Source organism: Anguilla anguilla, unplaced genomic scaffold (assembly GCF_013347855.1).
Source record: "Anguilla anguilla isolate fAngAng1 unplaced genomic scaffold, fAngAng1.pri scaffold_117_arrow_ctg1, whole genome shotgun sequence".
NCBI lineage: Eukaryota > Metazoa > Chordata > Actinopteri > Anguilliformes > Anguillidae > Anguilla > Anguilla anguilla.
The window spans coordinates 65,949-77,935 of record NW_023312657.1 but is presented as its reverse complement, the minus strand read 5'-3'; positions in this window follow the sequence as shown (position 1 = coordinate 77,935).

Here is an 11,987-nt window from a genome sequence, read left to right as displayed (position 1 = left end):
CTTTTGTATAGATCACCTCTTTCGCATTGGCGTGACAATTGTCAGGAAACACAGTCTTGTGTTGATGCCCAGTGATGTCTGACACAGGCCATCGGCGGACTTTATGACGTGAGCCACACCCTGCCATGACTTAACAGGAAGAACTATATTAAATTGATGCCACATAAAAAACATAGCATTACTGCTGCTACCTGTTGTTTGCACATCAAAGTCATGCACACATGTGTTTGCCATGAACATGAAGGCCACTTAGTCCTTCCATTCATCTGATAATGTGCATTACAGCTACAGAGCAAACAACAACTTTCACCATTTAGCGCACATGCCAAATCTGGCCAATCCTTGGCCATTTAGGGGGTACCCTATTTAAAGCTTTGTGAAGCTTTAAACACCACAGACACTTGGAAAATGGCTTAAATAAAGGAAGACGTTTGTACCATGTACAATACTAGCTTAGATTACTTTATATTCATAATTCTTAATGAAATAAAGTGCCACAAATGCAACTGTCTAGGCAAAAAATGTAAAATGAGTTTGCTGTTTTTTAGTCTACAAAGAAATACTGGGAGATTGCATATATGCAGCAGGTTAAAGTATACCAAAAACATGTTGATCACAAGTTCATAAAATGTTAAGGGATATGTAGAATTACTACAGGGTTGGGTCCGTTTCCGGCTTTGCCCGTCTGGTCCGATGAACAAGCTTAAACCAGTTTGATTTCATGCAAACTGACTGAACCGGCATTTGTCATTATGAGACGTTCTGGCAAATCAAAAAGTATACTACATGAGCAATCTGCGCCGATGGTCGTTAAGTACAACTTGTATTGCATTAGTAATTAGCAATATGACAACGTGATTAATGTAATATTAAGTTTGTTTATAAACGGAGCCACTAATATCTGAGTAGAAAAAAACTCTGACAGGCTGTGTGCAATTTAGTGCCGAGGCCGGCAACAAGGAGATCAAGTTTTCTTATACAACGGGTTGGCTGAATACTCGATTCTGATTGGTCCAAGGGTGTGCATTATTTCTCAAGGGACAGGCTCGACCGTTTATTTATTTTATTTTTTGTAAGTACCGAGGAACTGCTGAAGTTTTGGTATACCGTGCAACACTACGTCAGACACATATTCCAATCCATTGCTCAGTTTAGCAGAGAATGCACATTTCAGAGCGCCTCAGAGACAGATAGAATAATAACACATAAATACACATTTCAAATAATAAATACGACATTGAGAAATTGAACTAAAAAGGGCGACAAAGCAACAGGTGTGGTATTACGCACAGCTATTTTTGCCTAGTTGGCTTTGTAGAGGTTAGGTCAGAATAGTGTTCACTGTGTGAACTAAACTGTGTTCTTGGCTAGAAATAGCTGTACAAAATAAGTATTCTATTTTATTGAGCCTGTGTTTTGTAGTTGTCCATGACCATGAAAAGCACATTTTGCAGCGTCCGCCAAATAAATGCAAAGCACTGTAATATAGAAGAAAACATGGACACATCATAAAAATTTTGTTGTTGAATTGATTAATTCGACTCTCATCGTCATTTCCATATAATCGCAAAATGACAAGAATAAATACAATGAAAACGCGGACTTGCGTGAAATTTTTAACGGATATTGCAGTGGTACACTCACCGTTTGCTTTCATGTATTTTAGACTCCTTCAAACATACTGCTAGCGGAGCAGCTAAATACTTGAGGCTACATACTTGACTGCAATAAAATTAAGGCATTTTGCAAAAGCAAAAGGGACGATTGCTAGAATTAACCTGTTATTTTACCCTGACAAAAAGTGCGGAAGGCGATTTTTCCCCGTTTGATTTTACTGTATATGCAAAGTAAATTACGCAGAACTACCACATACCTCACATAACTGTGTCAAACGTTTTGAGTCCGTTATAAGGGGCTAAGAAACAAAATCCGAATTAGATTCAGCAACCGAATTAAAGCGTTTGCATGTTTTGCTACATAATATGCTGTCCGAGCAGGAATGCTTAATAGTTTATAAAAACAGACTTGATGCTAAAGCAAGAAAAGAACAGAAGAGCATACATGTTATAATCCTCAATCTTAATTTCTCATCTGTTCCAAGAAGTTGGCAGGCTATAACCAAAAGTAGGCTACTGCGCAACATAACATAAAAGTTTGAATTGAAATTTATTAATTTATTTTTTTTTTAAGTACGAGGAAGTGCTGAAGTTTTGGTATACCGTGCAACACTACGTCAGACACATATTCCAATCGATTGCTCAGTTTAGCAGAGAATGCACATTTCAGAGCGCCTCAGAGACAGATAGAATAATAACACATAAATACACATTTCAAATAATAAATACGACATTGAGAAATTGAACTAAAAAGGGCGACAAAGCAACAGGTGTGGTATTACGCACAGCTATTTTTGAAAATAGCCGACATTTCACAAACGGATTATCCAAGACAATATATGACCACTCAGTCGCAAAAGGGACATCTCTACGCGTAAAACCAGTGGTATTACGCTCTTATATGAATATATATATATATATATATATATATATATATATATATATATATATATATATATATATATATACTCCAGAACTACCGAACGTCGGAATATTCTGATACCGAACCGTTTCTTGTTATTTATTTATTTTATTTTTTGTAAGTACCGAGGAAGTGCTGAAGTTTTGGTATACCGTGCAACACTACGTCAGACACATATTCCAATCCATTGCTCAGTTTAGCAGAGAATGCACATTTCAGAGCGCCTCAGAGACAGATAGAATAATAACACATAAATACACATTTCAAATAATAAATACGACATTGAGAAATTGAACTAAAAAGGGCGACAAAGCAACAGGTGTGGTATTACGCACAGCTATTTTTGCCTAGTTGGCTTTGTAGAGGTTAGGTCAGAATAGTGTTCACTGTGTGAACTAAACTGTGTTCTTGGCTAGAAATAGCTGTACAAAATAAGTATTCTATTTTATTGAGCCTGTGTTTTGTAGTTGTCCATGACCATGAAAAGCACATTTTGCAGCGTCCGCCAAATAAATGCAATGCACTGTAATATAGCAGAAAACATGGACACATCATAAAAATTTTGTTGTTGAATTGATTAATTCGACTCTCATCGTCATTTCCATATAATCGCAAAATGACAAGAATAAATACAATGAAAACGCGGACTTGCGTGAAATTTTTAACGGATATTGCAGTGGTACACTCACCGTTTGCTTTCATGTATTTTAGACTCCTTCAAACATACTGCTAGCGGAGCAGCTAAATACTTGAGGCTAAATACTTGACTGCAATAAAATTAAGGCATTTTGCAAAAGCAAAAGGGACGATTGCTAGAATTAACCTGTTATTTTACCCTGACAAAAAGTGCGGAAGGCGAGTTTTCCCTGTTTTTACTGTATATCCAAAGTAAATTACGCAGAACTACCACATACCTCACATAACTGTGTCAAACGTTTTGAGTCAGTTATAAAGGGCTAAGAAACAAAATCCGGATGGAAATATTCAGCAACCGAATTAAAGATGAAAAACATTTGCATGTTTTGCTACATAATATGCTGTCCGAGCACGAATGCTTAATATTTTATAAAAACAGACTTGATACTAAAGCAGGAAAAGAACAGAAGAGCATACGTTATAATCCTCAATCATAATTTATTATCTGTTCCAAGAAGTTGGCAGGCTATAACCAAAAGTAGGCTACTGCGCGACATAACATTTTGAATTGAAGTAAATATTATGAAAATAATAAATCACAGCGGCAGATTTTTACTTGACCAATGAGAAATGTTCAGCGCTGCTATGCCCACTGCCAAAGTTCCTATACTTTTGGAAAGTACTACCCGCCGAGCAGGGACATTTTTGGGGGTAAAAGAATTTAGACCCTGGTCCTGCGGTGGAAATGCACTGAGATCCTAAAAAGGTTCCTAGTTTCTGCGGCAGAAACGGCAGCACTTTGAACCGCGTACTGAAAGGTGGATTACACAGTTCGGCGCAGTATATTTATTCGCCTCCGGGCGGCGGCGAATAAATATACGTGTGGACAGGGCCTAGCAGCCAAGTTAACGTTGACCGAGTATTTTTTATGATCGGAAAGAGTTCATTAGCAAACGGTGCAAAAGTAGCTGCATAAACAGTTGATTACAGTGAGTTTTAGCACATTCGTTGCAAAACACGTAGCCAAGCTAGGAAGCTATTCGCCAAACAATGAAAACGAGAAACTTACCTCAGGCCTGGTTTGTCAACGCTGGTCTTCAATTAAAACTGTGGTCGTTCGTTAACGTGTCGATTCCAATTGCCTTAATAAACAAATGTTTTAATATAAATTTGACTACCAATATTGATTATTTGCTTGTTAATTCAACGATGCGATATATAATGGTTTCACAAGGAAAACTACCTCAAACGAAGGCGCTTGCTAAGTAGCTACCCAAAAGTGAAGTGGCGGGCAGGAAGCCTTTGGGGTTTTATCGACGCTGAGAATGCTGGGAAAAGGTAGAATCTGATTGTAGAAATAATCTTCTCATCTTAATCATCACACTGTTGTTATTATAAGTGGGCGCTTTTAATGCAAAGTGGTCATCATTGCATGTGAATGCATGAACGCGGCAGATCTCCGCTCCACAGGACAGCCATTTACACGTCTGGCCGCTCTCCCGGAGGACAGGCATTCACACGTCTGGGTACCTGATGCATACCATCTTTTCTTCAACATCATTCCGATACTTTTATTTGTAGGATTGATAGGGAAGGCATAAGTTTGTAGAAGGCAATGCACGAGCATTTACTGAGACACCCGACAGATATGAGACGCTGTTTGTGCGTCATCCAAAAACGGTTAAATAAATGAACATTTTATGAGTAATACAAACGTTTGCATTGATGTTAAACATTTTATTGACAGTTTCTCAGAGTGACCACAATTAGCCACGCATAGCCCACGGTGGTACTATATATATATATATATATACATGTATATATACTACCTTTTCTTCAACATCATTTCCATACGTTTATTTGTTTCATAGGGATGGCATAAGTTTGTGGACAGCAATGCACGCGCATTTCCGCCGTTGCCTTTCCCTTTATTTTATTTCTACCAGTATGCTTTCGCTATACTTTTCTGAGTAGCAGCTGTCTATATCTCGGGTTTTCCCCACATTTCATTCGCTTACAACTTAGCAGAGCATGCACATTCACAGACAGATATCATGTCCAAAATCTCTCCAGAAAAAAAATCTGCATTTAATTCTCCCAGAACTTGTACTCTTTGCAATGACAATAAAGCTGAATCTAATGTAATGTAATGATGCTGGCCACTGTGCTCTCCTGTCCTGACTGAGGATGACAGATATGAAACGCTGTTCGTGTGTCATCCAAAAACGGTTAAACAAATGAACACTTTGAGTAACACAACGTCCAAGACAATATATGAGCACTCAGTTTCAAAAGGGACACCTCTACACTTAAAACCAACGGTAAAGTTTTATATTTATTCAATAATTAGTACCAGATATTAACTGTAGAATTACACAGTATCATTTTTTAAAACCTTGTCTTGTTTATTTCGTTATTCACTCAACAGCGTTTTTTAAAACTTTGTCTGGTTTATTTCGTTATTCACTCAGCAGCGTTTCACTGCCGTATTGGCATATCTTAGTACTATTGTCGGGTTTACCTTGTTGCTATGACGAAAAAGGCTTTTTCAGTGGTGAAAGAATACTTTTATGAATTCCCAATATTGTCCCTTAAGAAGTTCAGACCGTCTAGACCCCACGGTCTAAAAACTAGACCCGACGGTGTCGGATTACTTAGTTGCCTCGCCATGGATGTCTTCTAGCCACTTGCCGTAAATAAGTTTACTAGATGTCGTAACCGTTACAATACATATGTCCATACGCTACATTGGACTTTACTGCTTCTTTTGCACTTCAGGTGACATGCTAACTGCATTTCATTCTCCCAGAACTTTGCAATGACAATAAATCTGAATCTAATGTAATGTAATGATGCTGGCCACTGTGCTCTCCTGTCGGACTGAGGATGACAGATATGAAACGCTGTTCATGCGTCATCCAAAAACGGTTAAATAAATGAACACTTTATGAGTAACACAAACGTTTGCATTGATGTTATACATTTTATAGACACTAAATATATATATATATATATACACATATACATACTGCATTTCGTTGTCGCAGTACTTGACTTCTACTCTTTGCAATGACAATAAAGTTTAATATAATGCCATGTAATGATGCTGGCCATTGTGCTCTCCTGTTTGACTGAGGATAACCGATATGAAACGCTGTTTACGCGTCATCCAAAAACGGTTAAGTAACTATGAAGCTATTATATAGTCTATGCTGCTGCATACTATCTTTTCTTCAACATAATTCCGTTTCTTTTATATGGAAAGCATTAGTTTGTGGAAAGCAATGCACGCGCATTTAAGCAGATACCTTTCATTATATTGTACATCTACCAGTATGCTTTCGTTATACTTTTCTGAGCAGCAGCTGTCTATATCTCGGGTTTTCCTGACACTGCATGCGCTTACAGTTTAGCAGATAATGCACATTAACAGACAGACATCATGTCCAAAATTTCTCCAAAAAGTAACATAACGCTTTTTGTCCATTGTAAAGCATTTAAATGAGCCTGAGAATGCTGGGATTTTTTCCAGACGCCACTGACTAGCAAACAAGGAAAAGGCAGAATCTGATTGTAGAAATAATCTTCTCATCTTAATCATCACACTGTTGTTATTATAAGTGGGCGCTTTTAATGCAAAGTGGTCATCATTGCATGTGAATGCATGAACGCGGCAGATCTCCGCTCCACAGGACAGCCATTTACATGTCTGGCCGCTCCGGAGGCCAGGCATTCACACGTCTCGGTACTACCGCCCAGTTGCGCACATTGCCTTTCACTTTACTTTTTTTTAATAAATAAACTTTATTTCAATTATACAAGTCATTACAAACAATTACATAAACAAGAAAATCTAAATACATTAGGCAAAGCATCTTCTATATTAAAAGTCCAGAGTTTGCCAAAGATTTGCATTGCCGTGCTTGATGTCAATTCTCCTTCGACGTTTCAGTTCTGTTAAAATGTTCTTGCATACAGATTCACTTGACACGTAGATGTGATCAATTGTCATTTTACTTCGCGTTTTCCATATGTGCTGATTCACTAGACATTATTAACCAATAAAAATCTTTAAGTTTATCATCAATGTTATATATTATTCCATAAAATACAGTTTCTGGTGTAATTGAAATATTAACACCAATAGATTTAATTTGTTCCCATATTTTTCAGATCTACTGCATTCAATCAACAGATGCTCCAAAGTTTCATCTGTATCACAATCAGGCATTGGGCAGGATTTCGTTGTAACAAAGCAACTCCATTTTACAATAGCTCTCACTTGCAATCTCCTCACTGATATTAGCCAGGCTATATGTCTCATACTTTCAGAAATGTTTTTTTATTGAACGTAGCCTACCCAGTGATGAAAAATGCGCGTATATTTCACAAACGTATTGTCCAAGACAATATATGACCACTCAGTCGCATAAGGGACATATCTACGCGTAAAACCAATGATAAGATTTAATATTCATGCAATGTTTAGGAGAGATATTGACATGGTATATTTTTTTTAAAAAACGTTGTCTCGTATATTTCGTTATTCAGTGAGCAGCGTTGTCACTGCTGTATTGGCATATTTGAGGGCTAATGTCGGGTTTATCCTGTTGCTACGGAATATTGCATTACATTACATTACATGCATTTGGCAGACGCTCCTATCCAGAGCGACGTACAACAAAGTGTTTAACCATAACCAGGAACAAGTGTGTCGAAAACCCTAGAGGGAAGTAGCCTACCGTTCCAAGTGCAGGGAACAACCGCATAGTTCAACGTGGACCCTGTAGGTTAAACTGATTAACGCTAACACAAACAAGAACAGCAACAACGCAGTCTATGCTGAAATACAAGCAGTTAAGACACCTACGAAACAACTACCTAGTTACAACCCTAAGATTACAGTCAATGTACAGATAAAATTGAGAATACGATTTCTCTCAGCATAATGACGGATTTAAAGACGAAACGAACTCACCCGATATTGTCTTCAAATGGACCGTATTATTTATTTAGACATTGGCAGACTACAGCATAAATTGCGTCTTTTGTTTACATTCAATATTAGTAATTGCAGCGAGAAACTGCAGCTGTAGGTCTTTATGTTATTGTAGCAACGGAACGAAGCGGACTATATATGTATTAGGCTACCGTCATTGTTTCATTATATCAGCGTGTTTTCGCGCGTTTGCACAGAAACTCAGAACCTATCAATGAAATGGACTTTACTTTTTTTTTATAAATAAACTTTATTTCAATTATACAAGTTATTACAGACAATTACATAAACAAGAAAATCTAAATACATTAGGCAAAGCATCTTCTATATTAAAAGTCCAGAGTTTGCCAAAGATACAGACTACAGCATAAATTGCGTCTTTTGTTTACATTCAATATTAGTAATTGCAGCGAGAAACTGCAGCTGTAGGTCTTTATGTTATTGTAGCAACGGAACGAAGCGGACTATATATGTATTAGGCTACCGTCATTGTTTCATTATACCAGCGTGTTTTCGCGCGTTTGCACAGAAACTCAGAACCTATCAATGAAATGGACTTTACTTTTTTTTTTATAAATAAACTTTATTTCAATTATACAAGTTATTACAGACAATTACATAAACAAGAAAATCTAAATACATTAGGCAAAGCATCTTCTATATTAAAAGTCCAGAGTTTGCCAAAGATACAGACTACAGCATAAATTGCGTCTTTTGTTTACATTCAATATTAGTAATTGCAGCGAGAAACTGCAGCTGTAGGTCTTTATGTTATTGTAGCAACGGAACGCAGCGGACTATATATGTATTAGGCTACCGTCATTGTTTCATTATACCAGCGTGTTTTCGCGCGTTTGCACAGAAACTCAGAACCTATCAATGAAATGGACTGTACTTTTTTTAAATAAAATAACTTTATTTCAATTATACAAGTCATTACAAACAATTACATAAACAAGAAAATCTAAATAAATTAGGTAAAGCATCTTCTATATTAAAAGTCCAGAGTTTGCCAAAGATACAGATTACAGGATAAATTGCGTCTTTTGTTTACATTCAATATTAGTAATTGCAGCGAGAAACTGCAGCTGTAGGTCTTTATGTTATTGTAGCAACGGAACGCAGCGGACTATATATGTATTAGGCTACCGTCATTGTTTCATTATACCAGCGTGTTTTCGCGCGTTTGCACAGAAACTCAGAACCAATCAATGAAATGGTTTAGCTATTTCTCAGCATTATGACAGATTCAAAGACTAAAGGAACTCACCCGAAACTGTCTTCAAATGGATCCATGCCAAAGAAAAGTCATTATTCATCCTCTCAGAAAGCTTTCACTGAAAAACTTTGGGTAGCCTATCCTAGCATGCACGCTAGGTGGCACTGTCAGACCGTGCTTTCACTGCTAAAAACTAGACCCTACGGTGTCGGATTACTTGCGTCGCCATGGTTGTCCCTTGCCGTAAAGAAGTTAACTCGATGTCGTAATCGTTTGGATTTGGAGCTCCAGCTTTTCCGCACCCCACCTAATGAAAAAGTCCAAATGGTGTGCAAACCATACGGCGGACATAGGTGCTTCCAAAAGGAAAGTTGTAGAGCACATTCAGATGCATCAGTCGATGAAGTTTTGTGTTGATCAGACTTACGGTGTGGGAGTTATGGCCTTTTAAACTATGATCCTTTGTTATAGCGCCACCATCTGGCCGACATAGGTGATTTTTAGTGCCTGAGTAGTGGGGGGCCATAGGAACCCACCTACCAAATTTGGTTGGTCTACAACTTATGGTTGCTGAGCCTCAGACATTTTTGCCGAGAAAACTGCCACACCCCAACTAAAAAGTCTAAATGGCGGGCAAATAATATGGCGGACATAGGTGGGGCCAATGGCAAAGTTGTAGAGCACGTTCAGATGCATAGGTCGATGAAGTTTTGTGTTGATCTGACTTATGGTGTGACAGTTATGGGCTTTTATGCAAAACCCTTTGTTATAGCGCCACCATCTGGCCCACGTACGTGGTTTTTAGTGCCTGAGTAGTGGGGGCCCATAGGAACCCACCTGTCACATTTGGTTGCTCCAGGACTTATGGTTGCTGAGCCTCAGACACTTTTAGCGGAGAAAAATAATAATAATAATAATAATAATAATAATAATAATAATAAGAATAATCCTAACAGATACAATAGGGTTCCACCAGCTTCGCTGCTTGGACCCCTAATAATCCTAACAGATACAATAGGGTTCCACCAGCTTCGCTGCTTGGACCCCTAATAATCCTAACAGATACAATAGGGTTCCACCAGCTTCGCTGCTTGGACCCCTAATTAAAGCCGCAAGCGGCGTTGGAAGGGGTCCAAGCATTGGCAGCATCGCGCCCCCTATGGAGCGATTTTAAAATGGCTTTGTCCTCATGATCATATGCCTTCACCCAACATATCTACTGAATATCATGATGATCGTATGAAATATTGATGACTTATGGCCAATTTTGTGCTAAGAGACGCTGTCGGATGACTTAGTTACGTCGCCATGGATGTGTCCTGGCCGCTTCCCGTCAAGGCCTTTACTATGTCGTAACACTTAGATGGCATGTCGTAACACTTAGATGGTCCGGTGTGCATGCACAGCTGCAGTGTTTCTGCGCCGCAACTAAAAAAGGCGTCACACTAGTGTTGTCACGATACCGAAATTTTGACTTTGATACTGATACCAGGTTTAGTATTACGATACTCAATACTGAAATGATACTGAAACGATAACGTGCTAATTCGATACTCGGTACCTAACGATACTGAAATTACCTTAATAGATCAGAAACATAATGTCCACAAGGGATGACCTCATTTTTGAATTCATGGTTTATTAACAACCAGGTTCATTATCAACCTTTAAGTTGAAGCCTCTTCAACATATCAATAAGCATAGGACTATAGTGTTACAGCACTAAACCATAGAAAACTATATTAAATATATTTCAAAAATTAAACAATTGTAAAGTAAATTATCTGTAAACAGGTCTTTCACTTTAAAATATATCTAAAAACAGCACATTTCAATAACAATACAGCATCTTCCTATAATAAAATATTGACAAATTAGAACAGCTATTGCTACTGAAGTGAACTGAGTCTAAGCTTGCGCTATATCAACCACGAAAAAATGCACAAGCGCAGGTCACCTCACTTGCCAACCTTAGTTGCTACTGCCATCTAGCGAAGATTCTGACAAATCATAACTTTTCATCCTCTCAATCGGTAATGCTGGAGACACATGTCCCTGGCTTTTACATTTGACGCAAAACTACCGAACGTCGGAAAATTCTAATACCGAACCGTTTCTTTTTTTTTTTTTTTTTTTTTTTTAAGTACCGAAAAAGTGCTGAAGTGTCGGTGTACTGTGCAACACTACGTCAGACACATATACCAATCCATTGCTCAGCTTAGCAGAGAATGCACATTTCAGAGCGCCTCAGAGACAGATAGGATAATAATACATATTTCATATAGCCTAATAAATACGACATTAAAAAAAAAACGAAACGAAAAATCAACTGGACATTCCTGCTAGCATGCGTGCTGTGCGAAGAATACCTTATTATTTATTTGGACATTGGCAGACTACAGCATTTGCGTCTTTTGTTAATATTCAATAGTAATTGCAGCGAGAAACTGCAGCTGTAGACACAAGAAAGTCTGTTATATTATGGTAACAACAGAATGAGGCGGACTACATGTATAGGCTATATTTACCGTCATTGTTTTATTATACCAGCGTGTTTTCGCGCGTTTGCAGAGAAACTCAATTACTACCAATAAA